Source organism: Astyanax mexicanus, chromosome 7 (genome assembly GCF_023375975.1).
Source record: "Astyanax mexicanus isolate ESR-SI-001 chromosome 7, AstMex3_surface, whole genome shotgun sequence".
Classification (NCBI taxonomy): domain Eukaryota; kingdom Metazoa; phylum Chordata; class Actinopteri; order Characiformes; family Acestrorhamphidae; genus Astyanax; species Astyanax mexicanus.
In genome coordinates this window covers 56,970,001-56,995,000 of record NC_064414.1, presented here as the reverse complement: position 1 = coordinate 56,995,000, position 25,000 = coordinate 56,970,001, and the positions used below count along the sequence as shown (strand labels likewise).

At 39.0% G+C, this 25,000-nt stretch overlaps 1 protein-coding gene across 2 annotated transcripts in view; it reads right to left on the bottom strand.

Moving 5' to 3' along the window:
- Positions 1-16,735, bottom strand: part of tet2 (tet methylcytosine dioxygenase 2) — a 56,923-nt gene extending 40,188 nt beyond the window's left edge. Inside the window, exon 1 of one of the 2 annotated variants that reach the window (XM_049481336.1) lies at positions 16,171-16,735. The gene's annotated coding sequence lies outside the window, so the exon portion shown is untranslated. The remainder of the gene's footprint in view (positions 1-16,170) is intronic. The other variant, XM_049481337.1, reaches the window with a different exon arrangement.
- Positions 16,736-25,000: the final 8,265 nt, after the last annotated feature.

Sequence of the window (25,000 nt, the reverse complement as noted above, 5' to 3'; positions counted from 1 at the left end):
GAGCTCTGAGAGAATCCCCTCACCGCGTTAGCCTGCGCCGCGGCTAACTCCACGCTTCAGAGAAACGCGGCTTCACTTCAGCTCACGCGCTGAGAAATCTGACTCCAGGTTTTCTTAGAAAAAGTGAAAAAAAAACACTTTATCTGTTAGATGTAAGATGGAACAGAAAGTGTGAGTCATGCTGTGAGTTATGCTAATCCTGCTAGCCACTTAGCGGCTAATATATGTAAACGCAGGCTGTGCTCCCTCACAGCTCCAGCAGGAATTAGTGCCAGTGTGTATTTAAACACTGTGTAGGTTTAAATACACTGCTAGCGCGGCTTTAAAGCTGGCATAAACACACTGAGCCACGTGCTACTACGCTAACTACGCTACGCTAACTTTAGCTCACGTCTCCTGCCAGACAGTAACTGCTGCCAGCTTAGCTTAAGCAGTGAGAGAAAACTCAGAGATACAAGACTAATGTAGATAAATACAATAAAAGAACTTAAAATGATGAGTTTCTCTGATTTTACTAAATTTGAAAACCTCTGGAATATAATCAAGAGGAAGATGGATGATCACAAACCATCAAACCACCAAACTGAACTGCTTGAATTTTTACACCAGGAGTAAAGCAGCATAAAGTTATCCAAAAGCAGTGTGTAAGACTGGTGGAGGAGAACATGATGCCAAGATGCATGAAAAAAACTGTGATTAAAAACCAGGATTATTCCACCAAATATTGATTATTTCTGAACTCTTAAAACTTTATGAATATGAACTTGTTTTCTTTGCATTATTTGAGGTCTGAAAGCTCTGCATCTTTTTTGTTATTTCAGTCATTTCTCATTTTCTGTAAATAAATGCTCTAAATGAGAATATTTTTATTTGTAATTTGGGAGAAATGTTGTCTGTAGTTTATAGAATAAAACAACAATGTTCATTTTACTCAAACATAAACCTATAAATAGTAAAATCAGAGAAACTGATTCAGAACCTGAAGCGCTCTCATTTGTATTTATAAACATGTGCTGTAGTACATTAGCATCGCTAAAACAGTACAGTAGCCTCCTTTAAAACTGAAATAACTCCATAGTATAGTCCATGCTCTGAATTAAGGATCATAATATAAAGTAATATAATCAGAAACCACATTATATAAATAATTTTTATTAATTAAACACTTAAATTTGAAGAGTTTTTACTTAAAATGTTCCACTTAGCATTATATTAGTTAGCAACCTTAAGCTTATCTTCAGAAATCCATAAACAGTCAGAATTACTGTCTGTGTGTTTTTAAAGAGTGTGTTGATTCACTGTTAGCGTGACGTATGAGCTGGCATAAACACACAGAACCACGTGCTACTATGCTAACCGCTAATCTGATGTCACTTGCCAGAAGCTAGCTGCTGCCAGCCTGGCTAATACAGTTAAAACCTGAGGTAAAACTCAGAGCTACAAGGCTAAAGTAGCTAAATATTAATAAGCATGTACTATAGTAACATTAGCATTGCTAAAACCAGCAGCAGCCTCTGCTAAAACTGAAAGGTTCTATATTAAAGTCAGTTTTACTTTCAGAAACCACATAATAGTCATTATTTTTATTAATTTAACACTTGTGAGTTATTTTCAAAATGCTCCCCGTAGCCTCATATGAGTTAGCAATCTTAAGCTAATCTTCATAAATTTATAAACATCCTGAGTAGGAAATAATGTCATTGTGTTTTTAAAGAGCGTGTTGTTTCACTGTTAGCGTGACGTATGGCATAAACACACAGAGCCATGTGCTACTATGCTAACCGCTAATCTGATGTCACTTGCCAGAAGCTAGCTGCTGCAATGCCACTGTTTTCCATTCTTCCATTCACGTGGGCTAACACAGCAAAAACAGCAGCAGTGTCATGAAACCTGACTCATCTCTGTACTTCATGTTCTAGATAAGTGTTCAAGCCCTCGTTCTAGATAAAAGTGGGTCACAGAGTATCAGAAGCTACATAATTCTTATTAAACACATTTAATTTGAGTTTTCACAATGCTGATCTAAACACAGTTATTTAGTTTAGTCCTGCTTAATTATAACAATTCCAGTGCAGCTACAGTGTTAGCAACATTAGGCTAATTTTTATAAATTCATAAACATCCTCACAGCTCCAGCAGGAATTAGTGCCAGTGTGTATTTAAACAGTGAGTAGGTTCACTGTTAGCATTAATAAAAGCTGGCATAAACACACTGACCCACATGCTGCTACGCTAACCGCTTTGTTGACTTTAGCTTTTGTCACTTGCCAGAAGCTAGCTGCTGTCAGCCTGGCTAATACGGATAAAACCTGAGGTAAAACTTAGAGCTAACCAGGCTAAAGTAGCTAAACATTTATAAACATGTAATATAGTAATATTAGCATCGCTAAAAACAGCAGCATCCTCCTCCAAAACTGAAGTGTTCTATATTAATGAAAGCTTTTCTTTCAGAAACCACATAATAATAATTATTTTTACAAATTAAACACTTAAAGTAAGTTATTTTTTAATGTGACTGTATATTAGTTTGCAATCTTAAGCTAATCTTCATAAATTCTTAAACATCCTGCGTAGGAAATAATGTATGTTGGTTCACTGTTAGCGTGACGTATGAGCTGGCATAAACACACAGAGCCACGTGCTACTATGCTAACTGCTAATCTGAAGTCACTTGCCAAAAGCTAGCTGCTGCCAGCCTGGCTTATACAGTGAAAACCTGAGGTAAAACAAGGCATGGTTACAAGAATAGACTAAACCATCTACTTGTAATGTATAATAATATGCTAAATGCTATGCTAATGTCTTTATGCTGCTAGCTGCTACCAGATGGATACAAAAACAGTGTATTTGGCTTGCTGTTGATCAAAATATATTGAATATAGACGTGTAATTAGAAAAAAGCATCTAAAATAGCATTTGGCTTGTAATAAAAGGGAAATATAAATATAATTTATAATAATATCAGGGAAAACTTGGAGCTAGAAGGCTAATGTAGCTAGATATTTATGAATATACACCATAGCTCATTAGCATCTAATACACATACATTAGAAACAAGTGCAGGCCTATAGAAGTATGTTTACAGTATGCAGCAACGTAGCCAACTCTAGCTAAATTAATATAAATTTAGGCTTTGTTGACTTCTGTTGGCTTATCTCACTTGCCAGAAGCTAGCTGCAGCCAGCCAGGCTATTGCAGTAAAAACCTGAGGTAAAACGTAGAGCTAACAAGGCTAAAGTAGCTAAATATTTATAAACATATACCATAGTACATTACCATCGCTAAAATTATTAGCTGTAATTGGATTTAATACTCCTAGCACTGTGCATAACCTGGAATAAACACATCAAGCCATGTGCTCCTATGCTAACCGCTAACCTGAATGCTTCTTGACCTTATGTAACTTGCAAAAAGCTAGATGCAAGCATGCCACTGTTATCTAAACACCCACACAGACTAGCAGAGCTAAAAACAGTAGCAGCGTAACGTAGCCTAACTTATCTCTACACTTCAGTCTACGTTTATAGATAACAATTAGAGTCCTACACTGTCAGAAACACATTAACAAATCTATTAAAGATTACAGAACACCTTAAATTAATATTTAGATAGTGGATGCAAGTTAGCACCATGCTACACTTAGCTATTAGCATCCCAGCAGCTACAAGCCTGAACCCTTCAGATGTTTATGTGGTTTCCTCACTGAGCTTCAGTCAATGTTTACACAGATAACAGAGACAAAGCTCAGGCTTTTAGAAGGATGTTTACAGTTTTAGCCACTTAGCTAATCTTTATAGAGCTAGCGTAGGCTAACTGTGCTACAGAGCTCAGGCAGGAATTAATGCCAGTGTTATTTTTGCATTTAAACAGGATTTTAAGGTAAAGTGTGTAATATGGCGTAGCTACGAAAACACACTGAAACATTTGCGGCCAAAATATGTTAAATGCTATGCTAAATGCTATGCTAACATGTCTTAATGCTGCTGGCTGCTGCAGAGGATACAGGTGTTTTGCTAAAACTTTTAATATAATATTATATATTAAAGATACAGATGGTGTAGTTAGGAAAAGCATCTTAAACAGCATTTGGAAACATGTTTGGCTTTTTTAAGAGCTGTATAAACACAATTTATTCAAATTTCTACAGTTATTATTGTTGAAAAAATCTATTATCATGAGGAATATCACAATTAGATTGTACAAAAAATATAAGACTAATATTTAGTCAATAATCTTTGAAAAGTAAAAACTGTAGTTTTGGTTAAATCACTCAATGGTGTTTAGAGGAGGCTTAGGTTGGCACGGTTCATACCCGCTCCCCGAGTGCCAGTCATGCCCGGCCAGCTTGGCATATTTAGAGCGAGGCGGTGCCTTCCTCCTTTGGCCAGACTTACGTAACGCTGCCGCAGGGAATTCTGGGATATGTTTGTAAACAAGGCACCACGTGCAGCGGCCACATGGCACAGCGGGCACAGCCTGACATCCATACACCCGACACACACTCGCCTCTGTGCCCTCGCCACACAGCATCACAGCAAAGCGTCACACCATCACCACCGCCGGCTTCACCACACACCAGGGGAACCGGCCGCTAACCGCTAACCGCTAAACTACAGAGACTAAAGTAATGAAACACCTGATCACTCACTGCTCCTACTGAATTCAAGAGTTTCAGTCCAGATTACATTACATTACATCACATTACACTACATCACATTACACTACAATACACTACATCACATTACACTACAATACACTACATCACATTACACTACAATACACTACATCACATTACACTACAATACACTACATCACATTACACTACATCACATTACACTACATCACATTACACTACAATACACTACATCACATTACACTACATCACACTACACTACATCACATTACACTACAATACACTACATCACATTACACTACAATACATTACACTACATCACATTACACTACAATACACTACATCACATTACACTACAATACACTACACTACATCACATTACACTACATCACATTACACTACATCACATTACACTACAATACACTACATCACATTACACTACAATACACTACACTACATCACATTACACTACATCACATTACACTACATCACATTACACTACATCACATTACACTACAATACACTACATCACATTACACTACAATACACTACATCACATTACACTACATCACATTACACTACAATACACTACATCACATTACACTACAATACACTACATCACATTACACTACATCACATTACACTACATCACATTACACTACAATACACTACATCACATTACACTACAATACACTACATCACATTACACTACAATACACTACATCACATTACACTACAATACACTACATCACATTACACTACAATACACTACATCACATTACACTACAATACACTACATCACATTACACTACAATACACTACATCACATTACACTACAATACACTACATCACATTACACTACATCACATTACACTACAATACACTACATCACATTACACTACAATACACTACATCACATTACACTACAATACACTACATCACATTACACTACAATACACTACATCACATTACACTACAATACACTACATCACATTACACTACAATACACTACATCACATTACACTACAATACACTACATCACATTACACTACATCACATTACACTACAATACACTACATCACATTACACTACAATACACTACATCACATTACACTACATCACATTACACTACATCACATTACACTACAATACACTACATCACATTACACTACATCACATTACACTACATCACATTACACTACAATACACTACATTATATTACACTACAATACACTACATCACATTACACTACAATACACTACATCACATTACACTACATCACATTACACTACAATACACTACATTATATTACACTACAATACACTACATCACATTACACTACAATACACTACATCACATTACACTACATCACATTACACTACAATACACTACATCACATTACACTACAATACACTACATTATATTACACTACAATACACTACATTATATTACACTACAATACACTACATTATATTACACTACAATACACTACATCACATTACACTACAATACACTACATCACATTACACTACAATACACTACATCACATTACACTACATCACATTACACTACAATACACTACAATACACTACATCACATTACACTACATTACACTACATCACATTACACTACAATACACTACATTATATTACACTACATCACATTACACTACAATACACTACATCACATTACACTACAATACACTACATCACATTACACTACAATACACTACATCACATTACACTACATCACATTACACTACATCACATTACACTACAATACACTACATCACATTACACTACAATACACTACATCACATTACACTACAATACACTACATCACATTACACTACAATACACTACATTATATTACACTACAATACACTACATTACACTACATCACATTACATTACACTACATCAGATTACACTACATTATATTACACTACATTACACTACATCACATTACATTACACTACATCAGATTACACTACATTATATTACACTACATTACACTACATCACATTACATTACACTACAATACACTACATTATATTACACTACAATACACTACATCACATTACATTACACTACATCAGATTACACTACATTATATTACACTACATTACACTACATCACATTACATTACACTACAATACACTACATTATATTACACTACATTACACTACATCACATTACATTACACTACAATACACTACATTATATTACACTACAATACACTACATCACATTACATTACACTACATCAGATTACACTACATTATATTACACTACATTACACTACATTATATTACACTACAATACACTACATTACACTACACTACATCCCATTATATCACTTTACACTACAATACACTACATTACATTAAATTACACTACAATACACTTCTAACCTCATTTCCTTCTTCCTCTCCTTCACTCCTCTATCCTATTATTCCCCTTTGACCTCCTTTTATCCCTATCCAAAGATGTTTTACCTTTAAACTTATTTTACATTGTACTTGACTATTGTAAGTCGCTTTGGACAAAAGCGTCTGCCAAATGTAATGTAATGTAATGTAATGTAATGTAATGTAATGTACACTACTTTATATTACTTTAAATTTTATTACATTTAGCGGACGCTTTTATTAAAAGTAACTTACAAATAATGATGTACATTATCTTTTGTTGTTTAGAGACGTTTTTGGACACTGCTGTGAGGATTTGATTGCATCCAGTGACAAGATAATTAGTGAGTTACAGATGTTCTAAGATGATCACAATAGATTCATATTTCCGGTTAATTCTATATAACACTAAGTGTTGTATAGTCTCTACTCTAACTGCTGTAATCATTTATGTTTTATATGTTACAGTATATTACATATCTCTGCACCTTATCCTCACTACACACTGTTATGTTGCAGAATGTATTGCATGTTTGCACTGTGTACTCAGACTGAACTGACAGTAACAGTGTGTGTATATTTGCACGTCTGTGTCGGTAGAAATTGGTGCATCTTAAAGTTTCTGAAAGCAGCTTTTATAAGAAGTCCATAAATATTAGGACAGGTTATGTAACTCATTAGTTATGTAATAATATACTGAGTAAACAGAGAAGTACTGACAGAGCTTCCTCTTCCCTCCTTACTTTACTACAGCTAATATATCCACAGCTTTAACCCCGCGGGTCTCAGACTCGGTTACGGTTCTGTAATGGTTCTGGTTCTGCAGTTTGGATCTGAGTTGATCTGATTGGCTGATCTGCTGAAAGCTCCGCCCAGTACTGAATATTAAATATATGGGTTAATCACCGAGAGAGTGCAGACTGCACTGAGCTAATAAAGCTAACAAGTAACAGAAGCTTCAATTAAATCTCTCAAAGACTGAACTTCTGGTTATACCAGCAAAACCATCTTTTCAACACAACTTCTCTATAAGTATCGACTCTCTCTCTCTCTCACCGACAAAGGTTGCTAGGAACCTGGGTGTTCTGGTTGATGACCAGCTCTCCTTCACGCACCATGTGGCCTCAGTTGCTCGGTCCTGCCGCTTTGCGCTCTATAACATCCGAAAAATTAGACCGTTCCTGACGCAACAGGCCACCCAACTCCTGGTGCAAGCAGTCGTCATCTCACGCCTCGACTACTGCAATGCCCTGCTAACTGACCTCCCGGCCTGTGTAGTAAAACCACTCCAGATGATCCAGAACGCAGCAGCACATCTGGTCTTCAACCAGCCAAAACGGGCACATGTCACCCCGCTGCTCATTGAGCTCCATTGGCTACCAGTTGATGCTCGGATCAAATTCAAAACTCTTACAATCGCCTACAAGGTGATACAGAACAGCTCCTTCCTACCTGCACTCGCTCCTGAAGGCTTACGCTACCTCCCGGCCGCTGCACTCCTCCAATGAACGTCGCCTCGCTTTACCAAACAAACATTCACACAAAGCAATCCAGACTGTTCTCATACAGAGTTCCCCAATGGTGGAACAAACTACCTTCTACTACCAGATCAGGAGAATCTCTCACTATCTTTAATAAACTCCTGAAGACAGAGCTCTTCAAAGAGCACTTACTCTCCTAACACCTCTAACTAACTACCTTCTACTACCAGATCAGGAGAATCTCTCTCTATCTTTAATAAACTCATGAAGACAGAGCTCTTCAAAGAGCACTTACTCTCCTAACACCTCTAACTAACTAACTACTTCTAATCTAATTTCCTTCTTCCCCTCCTTCACTCCTCTATCCTATTATTCCCCTTTGACCTCCTTTTATCCCTATCCAAAGTTGTTTTTACCTTTAAACTTATTTTACATTGTACTTGACTATTGTAAGTCGCTTTGGACAAAAGCGTCTGCCAAATGTAATGTAATGTAATGTAAAAAGAAGCTAACTTATACGGATACTTTAACTGACATCACACTATTATTGCACTTTATTTATATTTGCCAACATTTTATCAACTCATTTATACAGTAGTCTGGTATTTATTCCACTGCAATTTTCTATCATATATATATTGTCTGTATCCTTTATACCTTAAACTGTATTGCTGCTCCATATACATCCATACTGCATTTATGTAAGATACTTCTGTAGATCTTATTATATATTTGTATATTTATATATTTATACTTAAGTATATATACTGATATCAATGCACTTTATGTAAATAACACTATATATTGCACTTCTGGTTGGATGCTAACTGCATTTCATTGGCTCTGTACTTGTACACTACACAATGACAATAAAGTTGAATCTAATCTAATCTAATCTAATCTAATCTAATCTAATCTAATACCCAACCAGTTAGCGTAAGCATTAAAGCTATAAGGCTAACATAGCTAACAGGTTCTGAAAGCTAATTTATACCCAACCAGTTAAAAACACAGCTACACGATGTGCCTCCACATCATGTGGGAAACTGGGGTTCACTTCCTGGTCTGGATGACTATAAATGTCTACACCAATAAAAGTCCTTGTGCCATAAATATAAAATATAAGAGATCACTTCAGTTTCTGAATCAGTTTCTCTGATTTTTCTATATAATGTAATATAATATAATGTAATATAATATAATATAATATAATGTAATATAATATAATATAATATATAAGTGTGTATATGACTCCTGGGTTGATGTGGTGTTCTGTGAGGGCGTGGCAGTCGAGCCGCCCCCCAAACCTGTTCCACCACGTCGGCTTGTAAACAGCCCCGAGCCAGAACCACACAATACATACTGGATCTGAGGTCACAGGTTACAGCCCCACTGCAGAGCCTAACATTACTGCACATCGCCACAGAGACCACACACGCCCACCACAGTGGGAGGGGCCTAACTGTCCAAGCCACCTGATGCGGCTTAATGTGATCACTGGGCAAAAACTCAGATTGCATACTGTGGATACCTCATAATTCATACCGAATACTGAATAACTCATTACAAACACTGTATAACACATGGTGGATACTGAATGTCTCATAACAAATACTATATAACTCATAGTGGATCCTGAATAACTCCTAATAAACACTAAATAACTCATAACAAACACTATATAATTCATAGCGAATATTGAATACCTCATAGTAAACACTTTATAACTCATAGCAGATCCTAAATAACTCCTACCAAACACTGCATAACTCATAGTGGATACTGAATAACTCATAGTGGATACTGAATAACCCATAGTAGATACTGAATAACTCAAAGTGGATATTGAATAACACATAGTGGATACTGAATAACTCATAGTGGATACTGAATAACTCATAGTGGATATTGAATAACTCATAGTGGATACTGAATAACTCATAGTGGATATTGAATAACTCATAGTGGATACTGAATAACACATAGTGGATACTGAATAACACATAGTGGATACTGAATAACTCATAGTAGATACTGAATAACACATAGTGGATATTGAATAACTCATAGTGGATACTGAATAACACATAGTGGATACTGAATAACTCATAGTGGATACTGAATAACACATAGTGGATACTGAATAACACATAGTGGATACTGAATAACTCATACTGGATACTGAATAACTCATAGTGGATATTGAATAACTCATAATGGATACTGAATAACTCATAGTGGATATTGAATAACTCATAGTGGATACTGAATAACTCATAGTGGATACTGAATAACTCATAGTGGATACTGAATAACTCATAGTGGATACTGAATAACTCATAGTGGATACTGAATAACTCATAGTGGATACTGAATAACTCATAGTGGATACTGAATAACTCATAGTGGATACTGAACTCCTAGTAAGCATTGAAATAATGAGTAGTGGTTAATGAATAATTCATACTGAAATGTGAATAATGCATAGTAAGTACTGAATAATGAAATAATAAAATACTGTCTGGATCGGTATATTTGGGGTATTAGGGGTTGGTGGGGAGTCGGTGGGGGGTTGGTGTGGTATTGTGTGTAAATGTGAGTTTGGGCTGAAGTATCGCTTTAAAGACTGAGCTGAGCTGAGGGTGAATCTATTCATTGATCTGCCCCTCCCCCCGCGCTCAGACCTCTCAACTCCGTGGGGGAGTGTCCAAATCTGGAACATTCCCCGGACAGGGGTCAAACCCCCCCAGGAGCACCGACCACTACAGAGGGGGGGCTTAAGACCCAGCGAGACCTAAACCCAAACCGGACCCTGAACCACCCGACCAGCAGTGCAATATATTTACAATATATACGCCCAAAATATTAAAAACACTGAACAGAACCGAGTTCAGCAGTGCAATATATTCACAATATATAAAACCCAAAATATTAAATACACTGAACCGACCCGAGTCCAGCAGTGCAATATATTCACAATATATACACCCAAAACATTAAAAACACTGAACAGAACCGAGTCCAGCAGCGCAATATATTCACAATATAAACACCCAAATATTAAATACACTGAACCGACCCGAGTCCAGCAGTGCAATATATTCACAATATATACACCCAAAACATTAAAAACACTGAACAGAACCGAGTCCAGCAGTGCAATATATTCACAATATAAACACCCAAATATTAAATACACTGAACCGCCCGAGTCCAGCAGTGTAATATATTCACAATATATACACCCAAAACATTAAATACATTGAACCGACCCGAGTCCAGCAGTGCAATATATTCACAATATATAAAACCCAAAATATTAAATACACTGAACCGCCCGAGTCCAGCAGTGCAATATATTCACAATATATACACCCAAAACATTAAAAACACTGAACAGAACCGAGTCCAGCAGTGCAATATATTCACAATATAAACACCCAAATATTAAATACACTGAACCGACCCGAGTCCAGCAGTGCAATATATTCACAATATATAAAACCCAAAATATTAAATACACTGAACCAACCGAAGTCCAGCAGTGAAATATACAGGGCCATCTCAAAGAATTAGAATATCATTGAAAAGTTACTTTATTTCAGTAATTCAGTTGAAAATCTGAAACTCATATATTATATAGATGTATTAAACACAGAGTGATCTATTTTAAGCTTTTATTTATTTTATTGTTGATGATTATGAAGCTTACAGCCAATGAAAACCCAAAAATCAGTATCTCAGAAAATGAGAATATTATATTATATTATATAAGATCAATTGATACTTTTGGAGCAGTGTGGGCAGTGTGCCAAATCCTGCTGGAAAATGAAATCTGCATCTCTATAAAAGTTGTTATCAGCAGAGGGAAGCTGTAAGATATGAAGTGCTGTAAGATTTTGTGACTTTAGACTTGATAATAAAACACAGTGGATCAACACCAGCAGATGTCTTGTCTCTCCAAACCATCACTGATTGGTGGAAACTTCACACTAGACCTCGAGCAGTTTGGACTGTGTGTCTCTCCACTCTTCCTCCAGACTCTGATCCCTTGATTTACTTTAAATGTAATGTAAAATTTACTGATGATCAGTGATGGTTTGGAGAGTCATGTCTGTCATCTGCTGGTGTTGATCCACTGTGTTTTATTATTACAGTTATGTTAATGTTTACTTATGGACAAAAAGTAAGTTAGTAAGTTAAAATCTGAGGTTTTACAGTATAATTTAATGAATCCCTATTTGATAAATTACCGGCATCAGTTTCCCTTATATTTATGTGTCATAACTGTTTATTAATGTTTTACAACCTAATTAATAACCATAAATAAACTTCCATAATAACCCTATAAATAAGCCTTATTTTAAAGTGGTCTAATCTCTAATCTGTGATTGGTTAGAGAAGATAACAATCCTTACACACACACACTCACACACACACACACTCACACACTCAGCCTGAATTGACGCTCCACAGTGACGACCCCGGGGGTCGGGGGTCACGGCTTCAGTTCAGCCTGTTTTATGTTTAAATCCAGGAGCAGAAACCAGTAGCAGTCGTTAGCTTTAGCATTTCTGACTGAAGTATTGATTATTACTTTTATATTAGTAATTTGGTTATTAACATTAGCATTTTTTACCAAATATACAAATGGGTACCACTTTAAAATAAGGCTCCTTTATAAATAGTTAATAAATGAGTTTATAAAAGGTTATTAATAAGCACTTACAACACATAAACATAAAGAGCTTTTAACGTATGTTAAAAGTAAGATAAGCTTCCAGTAGTAAGATCTGAGGTTTAACAGTATAAATTAACGTGGAATTACTATTTGGTAAACGGCAGGCCACTGATGCCCTCCCTATGTATGTGCTGTAACTGCTTATTAATGGTTTATAATCTAATTAATAACATTGACAAACTCCTTTTAAGTAGCCTTACTGAAGAGATTGTTAGCCTTAGCATTATTTTTGGTGTTACAGCTGCAGCTGATTACAGTAGCACTGCATTAGCATTAGCATTAGCATCTGCTCCTCCTCTCCTCCTGGTTGATGTTTATTTACGACGTCTCATTAGCGCTCTGCGGCGTTAGCTGGAAGGCGTGCTGCTCTCAGAGAGAGGCTTTCAGAGGCAAATCAGCCAATACACACCAGCACCAATACACTCCCAGAACTCCCAGTAAACCCAGTAAACCCAATCCACAACCAGCCTTTATCTGCCCATTCCAGCGGCTAATTAACATGCAAATCCTAACGCTGACAGTTAAGATAAAGAGCGGGAAAATCAGGAGCTCATTACAGTAGAGAAACAGACCAACAAACAACAACCTGTACCCGACATCACAATATATACACTCAGTTATATATTATATAACTGTAATAAACACTACCACGCGATAATATAACATTAATATACTGTAAGCAATCTGAAAACTTTATCACAATATCAGATTTATAATTTTATTAAGCTGCTCCAGTTTCCTCCTGTTTTCACTCTTTACTGCAGCCTTAAGCTCATTCAGAAAATCTAATTCTAAACTCTATAAAACTACCAATAAAACTAACATTATTAAAACTAAAAATACTTTACACATTTTTCACAGTTTGTCTGATCTATTCCACACTACACACTTATAATATATCCCAAAATATAACGTTATACCAGCACTTAAACTCTTAAACTCATAATTAATCATGGTTTATCACAGGATTACTGTTATTAACAGGATTTTTCACCACAATTGACGCCACAACCAATAGAAATAAAACTAAAATTGTTGAACCTAAACTGAATTTACAAGCCGTCCAATCCAATTACGTCGTCCAATCACAACTGTCCAATCACGTGATCGACCACATCGTCCAATCACTCCATCCAATCACGCAAACAACCACATCGTCCAATCACACCATCCAATCACACCGTCCAATCACACCGTCCAATCACACTGTCCAATCACACCATCCAATCACACCATCCAATCACACCATCCAATCACACCGTCCAATCTCAACATCCAATCATGCAATCAATCACACCATCCAATCACATCGTCCAATCACAACATCCAATCACACCGTCCAATCGCAACATCCAATCATGCAATCAATCAGACCATCCAATCACACCGTCCAATCACACCGTCCAATCATGCGATCAATCACACAATCCAATCACACCATCCAATCACAACATCCAATCACACCGTCCAATCACACCGTCCAATCACACCGTCCAATCACACCGTCCAATCATGCAATCAATCACACCATTCAACCAAGCTGTCCAACACCATGTCCAATCACACCAATATATATTTGCATGTGAAACTATATGAAGCCAAACAGTGCAAAATATAAACATGTACATGTGTTATTACACTGTTAATAACACAGTTACTACATACTCAACACACTAAATTTAACTGCAAAATCAAATACATTATAAAATCTGCTACATATAAATTCATTAATGCATTCTGTTCCAAATACAACAACCAAACACAGCTTCAAATAGGTACATGTGTTATTACAAAGCTTATTAATGTATTATAACATATGACACATAGATACGATTATATCACTTTATGATGTAATACGGTTAAAACATAATACACAGCAGCTGCGCTCTATATTCATAGATATATACCACACTCAAAGACCAGGGAGTACGTACATTCCCTCTTTGAATATATACATGTTATATAACTATGTGTTTTCTTAAATAAACTGTTGGAAGCGTGAATAAGTGAGAGCCAAAATAGTGTTATTACATATTTATAGACGTGCATTAACTATGATCAAAGTGATAAAAGTTAACTTAAAACAGTGTTTGATCCAAACGAGATGCATGTGTTATTACATTGTTATAAGAGTGTTATTGCAATCAAAGCTTGGTAATAAAAGTGTTATTACACGTGTAATAACTATGTTTAACGGTTTGTGCACATGGAAGTGATCTGAAGGTTATTATTTGTAAATATATAAATATAAACACAAACAGAAAGAGTCCAGAAGTGAAGAAGCTGAATCTGAACAAAGGAGAGCGAGAGCAGTTTTAGAGGGAAGAGGAGTTTAACCCCCGATCAGACCCTCTCTCTCGCTCGCCCTCTCGCGCAGACCCTCTCTCTCGCCCTGATCCGGTAAATAAAGCCTTTCAAAGGTCACCCTCTCTCTCTCCCTCTCTCTCTCTTTCAGTATCCCTCTATCTCTCTCTATGTCTCTCTCTCGCATTCCTGCTACCGGCGGCGGCGTCCGCAACCGCACCAACATCAAAGCCTGGAGGAGCGAGAGAGAGGAACGCGCGAGAGACACAGACATGGAGGAAAAAACAGGAGAAGAGAGAGAGCGAGAGAGGTTCAGACAGAGAGAGAGAGAGAGAGAGAAATGTCAGCCATGTTGGGTTTTATGCGAGTGTTAAAGGCTCCAGAGGTTTGGACACACACTCGAACTGCACTCTCACACACACACACACACACACACACACACACACACACACACACACAAACACACACATACACATACACACAGCGCGAAAGAGACCGAACACACACACACTCTAATATAATACACACCCTCAAACACACACACCTTCAAAATACACACTCCCTCTCGCACACAAACACACAAACGCTCTCTCTCTCTCTCACCTGGTTGTGCCTGGCCGAGAGGTGAGAGTCCCGGCGCGACGGCGTCTCGCTGCGAGAGTACTCCTACAGGGCAGCCATCTTGTTTCCTTGTGTGTGGAGCGCACCGACGTCGTCCGCATCAATATTCATGGGCGAGGGAGTGACGTCCTCGATCGCCCGCGCCGGCGTCAGCGCCAACAAAACACTCGCACGCCGCCGGCGCTCGCAAACACACACTCGCACACGCTCGCTCTCGCGCCACACAGCGCCACCCGCAAGGCCTGAGCCGGGCGAGAGAGCCCCGCCAATACTGCCTGTCCTGCGAGAGAAAGAGAGAGAGAGTGTGAGAGTGTATGTGTGTGTGAGTGCGCGAGAGTGAGGCCCAAGTTAAACTGAACTGCAAACCCTTTCCCTCCCTCTTTCTCTCTCTCTCTCTCTCTCTCTCTCTCTCTTTTCCTGCTGAGTCTTCCCCCCGACACAAAGGGCGAGTTTCTTCCCTCTCTCTTTCTTTCTCTCTGTGTCTCTCGCCCCCACTCCTTTCTCTCCCTCTCTCTCTCTCTTTCAGACTCAGCCGCACACACAATAGTGCACACACACACACACACACACACACACACACTCACACACTCTCAGTGGGCTGGCTGGAAGCTGTGGACTGGAGTGGAATGTGTGTGTGTGTGTGTGTGTGTGTGCACTATTGTGTGTGCGGCTACGGAGGGGCGGAGTCAGAGCAGGAGGGTGGGAGGGGAAACCCCTGAAGAAAAAAAAAAAGAGAAAAAAAGAAAGAGAAAAAAAAAGAAGTAAAACAGCGCCCCCTCTCCACCAATCACAGAGCCCGGACACAGGAAGTGACTCAGTCAGTCTCTCCCTCTCTCTTTTTTTAGTAACTCTGCTGTTTAAAAGCGTCTAAATCCTACAGAATTCACTACATCTCAACATGCAGTTATGAATGCATTATAACCCTGAATGCTATGAACATGTGTTGCTACATGCTTATAACTGTATTATTACTCTAAACAAGTCAATAATCTATTTCTACTTCAACAAGTATTAGGTGCACAAACTTTACATGTGACTCTCTCAATAGCTTCAATCCAACTACATAACTAGTATTTGTTATAACATTGGTATAAATGCATTAAAAGCCTTAAGAGAATCAATAACAGTGTTATTACATATGTATAACTGTCTAACAAACATGATGCATGATACATGATACACAGTTTTGGCATAAAGAGTTATGTTCCATTATGTATGTGTTACTTCAAGCTTATTAATGTATTATTGCTCTGTTTTAGAGTTAATAACACTGTTAATACACATGCCACACGACAGCAGTTGTGATTGAAGCATTCACTTTAAACAACAGGAAACGATCATGTACGTGTTTTTCTCAGACGTCCTCTGAGAAAATTACAGGCTGAATTATTTACTGTTTTTCTCTGAACTCCGTGCTCCTCCGGTAATTTTAGTCCCGTCCGGACGCCCATCTCTGAGTTTCGTCTCCTCGCCTTTAATAAAATAGATATTTGTCCACTGCTGCGCACCGTAATTACACTTTGAGCGCACCATGGTTTCCACGGAGATCCACGTTTAAAAACACAACAGCAAGTGGAAATGGAGGAGCTACTGAACACAGTGATGTCATGTGACCGAGAAAAAAGCCTAAAAACTCACTGATCCTCCTGTTTTTTTACAATTGCAGTCCGGATGCAGGAGTTTAATCACTAAAGAGCAGAAGAGTGAAATATTTTACACAGAGAAACTTATCCTGTCCGGATAGAGCTAAAGATAGACTAGCATTTCCAATCATGTTCGGTTCAGCAGATTAACTAATTAACTACCAATAGTTACTAATTAGCTCTATTTTCCTGAGAAAAACAAACCAGTGCCACACATGGTAATGATCCAAACATGTACGTTATTATATAGTTATAAATGTATTATTACATTATATTGTGTCAGCTAAAGTGTTCTAAATTTCCTGTTTTCATTAAGAAAGTTAAAAAGAACTGAAGTGCATAACCACAAAACCAAACAGAACTATGTTCCAAATTGCACGTGTTATTACATGCTCATAACAGTATTATTACTCTAAACACAGTCAATAATCTACTTTACTTTAATTAACAAGAATTGTATCCCCACATTTAAACATGTAGCTTTAAATCAAAGCTTCAATCCAACTACATAACTAGTAAAGTATTTGTTATAACATTGTTATAAATGCACTAGAACCCTTAAGAGAGTCAATAACAGTGTTATTACATATGTATACATGTATATTAAATATGAAACATAATAATTACACAGTTTTACCATTTCCAATCATGTTCTATTCAGCAGATTAATTCATTAAAGTTGCTATATAGTTTTATTTTAATGAAGAAAACACACCAGCACTACACATGATATAAACATGATATAAACATGTACATGTTATTACATGTTATAAGTGCATTTTTATCTATCTCTTTAGTTACACTGCTGATTAAAAATGTGTAAATTTATAAAAAAGATATTAAGCTGATTCCTCCATACAGAACAGCTCTGAACTGCTTTTCTAATGAACATTATTGAGAGCTAGCACTTCTGGTGCAGCATTAGCATTACCCGCTAACCACGCTAGCTCTTTCCATATTCAGAGTGGAGTATTATCGGCCTGTGGCTTGCTGCTAACCCCAGCTAGCACTGCTGGGGCGGTTAGCTGCAAATGCTAATGCTAATGCTCCAGCCTTATTGCTGGAGAAATTTAGGAATCTGAGCTTTGTACATAAACGGAAGCGCTTTACTCAGCCAAACAAACAGTTTTCAGGAGAAAAATGCATAATCTCCCTATTTCTGTGTATTTATCTTGACAACTATTCTATTCTATTTTATTTTTTAGTCTATTTTATTTAATCAATTGTTTTTTGGACTGGACCATGAGAATACAATTTTGTTCCACCTCATGTACCACATGTGATGTGAATGACAATAAAGTCTCCTTGAGAAATCTGTGTAGATTAACCTCCAGCACTCGTTTGACTTTAAAAGAAAGTCTTTTTTATTACAGTTTTGTTTACTTAACTTAACTTTACTTAGTTATCTATCCCCCTGCTGAATTAGAAGTTCCTTATAGTGTCTCTAAAAATGCCCCTTATAATCCGGTGAGCTTTATAGTGCGAAAAATACGGTATATTTTATTTACCTGACCATTAAATTAAAAGTACAATTATTGTGCAATACAAATTATATAACAAAACAATTACTACTAAATTAACTTACAAATAAGGTATAATAGCTTTTAAGTTTTAAGATAAATTAACTACATTTCTTAAAGTATTATGGTCAGGACTTTCACTTTGCCCCCATTCTAAAACTTTATCAACTTCTGTGTGTGTCTGTTTAGGGTCATTGTCTTGTTGCGTGACCCATGTTCTTTTAGATTTAGCTCACAGACAGTTACTGACCTCATTATATATGCAGACGTCTCAGTGTCTCTGTGTCCTCCAGGGGGCAGCGCACTCATCCTCCACTGGGCACACTGTTTACACAGGCCACGTGGGCACACAGACACACACACACACACACACACACACACACACACCGGGAGTGTGTACAGTGTGTGTCGCTGGGTTTCCTGTGAATAATATAAGAGAGTTAAATTCACAACCTGAGGAGATCCAGCACAACCTGTACAGTAATATAGTATTAAATACCTCAGAACATTCATCTGACATTTATGATTACATAATAAGGGCCCACAATATTAATATATAAAAATATATATTAAAAATATTTCGCCAAAATCTATTAAATATCACCAGAAATGTAGAACTGGGTCTCAAAAGAATACAGCTACACTAAATCTATGACTAAAATTAAGCTAAACCTGGAGACGTAAATTTAAAGCATTATAAGTATAATACTATATATAAGTATGAATACAGTATGAATAGCATGTGTACTGTCATACAGTATTAATAACCTGTGTACTGTCATACAGTATTAATAACCTGTGTACTGTCATATAGTATTAATAACCTGTGTAGTGTTATATAGTATTAATAAGCTGTGTACTGTTATACAGTATTAATGACCTGTGTACTGTCATACAGTATTAATAACCTGTGTACTGTCATACAGTATTAATAACCTGTGTAGTGTTATATAGTATTAATAACCTGTGTACTGTCATATAGTATTAATAACCTGTGTACTGTCATATATTATTAATAACCTGTGTAGTGTTATATAGTATTAATAAGCTGTGTACTGTTATACAGTATTAATGACCTGTGTACTGTTATACAGTGTTAATAAGCTGTGTACTGTCATATAGTATTAATAACCTGTGTACTGTTATATAGTATTAATAACCTGTGTACTGTCATACAGTATTAATAACCTGTGTACTATTGTACAGTATTAATAACCTGTGTACTGTTATACAGTGTTAACAACGTGTGTACTGCTATACACTATTAATAACCTGTGTACTGTTATACACTATTAATAACCTGCCTACTGTTATACACTATTAATAACCTGTGTACTGTTATACACTATTAATAACCTGCCTACTGTTATACACTATTAATAACCTGCCTACTGTTATACAGTGTTAATAACCTGTACATTACTGTACAGTATTAATAACGTCTGTACTGTCATACAGTATTAATAAGGCAGTAATAAAGTGTGTTGTTAATGTAAGTATGATATGAAGTGATAAATATCACGTGTAATGATGTAATATATGTAAATGAGTGAGAGAGGTACTGCTCTTTGATCTCACTTTGATCTTTCTTTGATCTCAGTGCTGAGAGTGTTCAGTGTTCTGATCTGGAGCTGCATATCTGGAAGTGGCCGGTAAGCCCCGCCCTCTCTGGCTCGGCAGCAGTAGAACAGGTGGTTCTTGTCTGGCTGTAATTCGCCCCAGGCCATGGTAAGCTCCGCCCTCGGGCTGCTGTAAGCTCCGCCCCCTGGGCCGGCTCTGCCGTGGAGCTGAAAGCAGGAGAGGATTGAGTTACGGGGGGGAAGGGGCAGCACGAGAACACTAACCATTATACCCAGTACCCACCCACTCACTGCCCTTCTACTATACCACATATTACTGCGGCTTGCAAAAGTATTCATACCTCTTGAGATTTTAAGTGAAAGACTATATCAATACTTTAGTAAAGCCACCCTTCACTGCAGTTACAGCTGCAGGTCTTTTAGGGTTTATTTTCTACCAGCTTTGATCATCTAGAGATTTTATATAGATTATTTCCTCCGTTCTTCTTTATAAATCAGGTGAAGATCAGTCAGGTTGGATGGAGAGCGTTGGTCTGTGAACAGCAGTTTTCATGTCTCTCCACAGAAGATCAATGAGATTTAGGTCTTTAGGACTTTAACTGGATCATTCTAACACATGAATATTCTCTGATCTAAATCATTATAGCTCCACTGTAGCTCTGGCTGTATGTTTAGGGTCATCGTCTTGCTGGAAGATCTCAAGTCTTTTACAGCCTCCAACAGCTTTTCTTCTTCCAGGATTGTTCTGTATTTATTTATCTCCATCCATCTTCCCTCCATCAACTCTGACCAGCTTCCTAAATCTGTCCCTGCTGAAGAAAAGCTTCTCCCCACAGCATGATGCTGCCTCCACCATGTTTCACAGTGGGGATGGAGGGTGTGTTCAGAACTTTACAATTAGGATAAAAAATTAAACTTTGTTCTGATCTGAGAACAGAATCTTCTTCCACATGTTTACTGTGTTTCTACATGACTTGTAGCTACAAACTGCAAACAGAACTTCTTACGTCTTTCTTTCAACAATGTTTTTCTTCTTCCTCTCTTCCATAAATGTTTCTACCCAAGATGGCGGCGCGCTAACACGCAGCGGCCGCTTCGGGTCCGTTAAATAAACTGGACTACATCCGACTCCAGCGAACTACCCAGCGTGATTTCAGAGACTGCTGTGTTTTGGTTTTTGTGGAATCGTGGCTGAACGACAACATTCCGGACAGCGCCATTCAGCTAGACGGGCTAACCGCGTTCAGAGCGGATAGGAGCGCGGCTCTATCCGGGAAGACCCGCGGTGGAGGCGTGTGTGTTTACATCAACATGGAATGGTTTAACAACGCTGTGACTGTCGCCAAACACTGCTCTCCGCTGGTGGAGTTCCTGATAGTCAAGTGCAGACCTTTTTATTTAGTACGGGAGTTCTCCGCCGTGCTAATAGCTGCTGTCTACATCCCACCCAGCGCTAGCATTGGTGCTAATGCTAAAGAGGCTCTGTGTGAACTCTATCGGACTATCAGCGATCTGCAGAACAAACACCCAGACGGACTGTTTATTATCGCCGGAGATTTCAACCACGCAAATCTCAAGTCAGTGCTCCCTAAATTCCATCAACATGTGGACTTTGCAACGAGAGGAGCGAGCTCGCTGGATCTTGTTTACACAAACATCCCCAGCGCGTACCGGGCGGAGCCCCGCCCCCACCTCACTTTCTCGGACCACATGTGTGTTTGGCTGACACCAACATACACACCACTCATCAGATGCTCCAGACCAATTCAGAAGCAGGTGAAAACCTGGCCGGCAGGCTCCATCTCACGCCCAGAGAATCCACAGCCACTTCAAGGACACGGGTGACGCGCGGCGTATGTGGCAGGGCATCCAGGCAATCACCAACTACAGGACAATGCCACCATCCTGTGAACGTGATGCCTCCCTCCCTGATGCCCTAAACAACTTTTATGCACGGTTTGAGGCACAAAACAACACGATGGCGAGAAAGACCATGCCCAAGCCGGACGAGCAGGTGTTGTGCCTGACTGCCGTGGATGTGAGGAACACTCTGCGCAGAGTCAACCCACGAAAAGCTGCAGGACCAGACAACATCCCCGGCAGAGTGCTCAGGGAGTGCGCAGACCAGCTGACAGATGTTCTCACAGACATCTTCAACATCTCCCTGTGCAGCGCCACTGTCCCAACGTGCCTCAAGTCCACCACCATCGTTCCCGTGCCGAAGAAGTCCACAGTGTCCTGCCTCAATGACTACCGTCCCGTTGCACTTACACCCGTCATCATGAAGTGCTTCGAGAGGCTAGTCATGAGGAACATCAAGACACAACTGCCCTCTTCACTGGACCCCCTGCAGTTTGCGTATCGTCCCAATCGCTCCACGGACGATGTCATCACCATCACCATCACCACACCTCTCCCTCACCCACCTGGAGAAGAAGGACACTTACGTCAGAATGCTGTTTATAGACTTCAGTTCAGCATTCAACACCATCATCCCACAGAACCTCATCAGGAAGCTAAGCTCGCTCGGCCTCAACACCCCCCTCTGCAACTGGATCCTGGACTTTCTGACGGGGAGACCCCAGTCAGTCCGGTTCAGGGGCAGCACCTCCAGCACCTCCACCATCACACTGAACACTGGGGCCCCCCAGGGCAGTGTCCTGAGTCCTCTGCTGTTCACCCTGCTGACTCATGACTGTGCTGCAAAACACAGTTCTAACAGCTTTATCAAGTTCGCCGATGATACAACCGTGCTGGGTCTCATCACCAAAGGCGACGAGTCAGCATACAGAGAGGAGGTGCAGCGGCTGACAGACTGGTGTACAGTCAACAACCTTCACCTGAATGTGGACAAGACAAAGGAAATGGTTGTTGACTTCAGGAGAGCACAACACACCCACTCTCCACTCAACATCGACGGGTCCTCTGTGGAGATTGTTAAGAGCACCAAGTTCCTTGGTGTCCACTTAGCAGATAACCTCACCTGGACCCTGAACACCAGCTCTACAGCCAAGAAAGCCCAGCAGCGTCTCTACTTCCTCCGGAAGCTGAGAAAGGCCTGTCTCCCTCCACCCATCCTCACACTCTTCTATAGAGGGACCATTGAGAGCATCCTGAGCAGCTGCATCACTGCCTGGTTTGGGACCTGCACCGTCTCTGACCGCAAGACCCTCCAGCGTATTGTGAGGACAGCTGAGAGGATCATCGGCGTCTCTCTCCCCTCCATCACGGACATTTACACCACCCGCAGCATCCGCAAAGCAACCAGCATTGTGAATGACCCCACCCATCCCTCACACGAACTGTTCTCCCTCCTGCCTTCGGGAAGAAGGTACCGCAGCATCCGGTCCAGCACGACCAGATTCTGCAACAGCTTCTACCCCCAAGCCATCAGACTCCTCAACTGCAGAGACTGAACTGATGGTTTTTCTGTACATGCACACACACTCTTACCCCACTTACCCCAGAAAATGGAAAGCACTAAAAACCCTACTACCTCACTGGACTCTATTGCACACTGTGAAATAGAGTAATTACTACCTCACCTGGTCTTTTTTGCACACTTTTTGCACACTGCATAATTTGCACACTGTCTTGTTATTTATTATTCTTTGTCTGTATGGTGTTGTATTGTCTGTCTGCACTTTTGTACTGTTGCACTATTGTTCTGTCTACACTGTGTTTATGTGCACCATGGTCCCTGGAGGAACGTTGTTTCGTTTCACTGTGTACTCTGTATATAGCTGAAATGACAATAAAAAACACTTTGACTTTGACTTTTGACTAAAGAGCAAATTTGTGGAGAGCAGGACTTATAGTCTTCCTGTGAACAGATTCTCCTGATCCACCTGATCTGTGGATCTCTGCAGCTCCTCCAGAGTGATCATGGGTCTCGGCTGCTTCTCTGATCAGTGCTCTCCTTGCTGCTGGATCTGTCTGGAGTTTTCCTCGCTGTCAGTGTGGAAGTGTGAGGATTATTAGTCGAGCTGTGGCTCCTCCCACCTCCAGAATAACGTTAGCTTAAACCCCCTCATGCCTGCGGAGGTGTGAAAACACTCACGTGATGTGT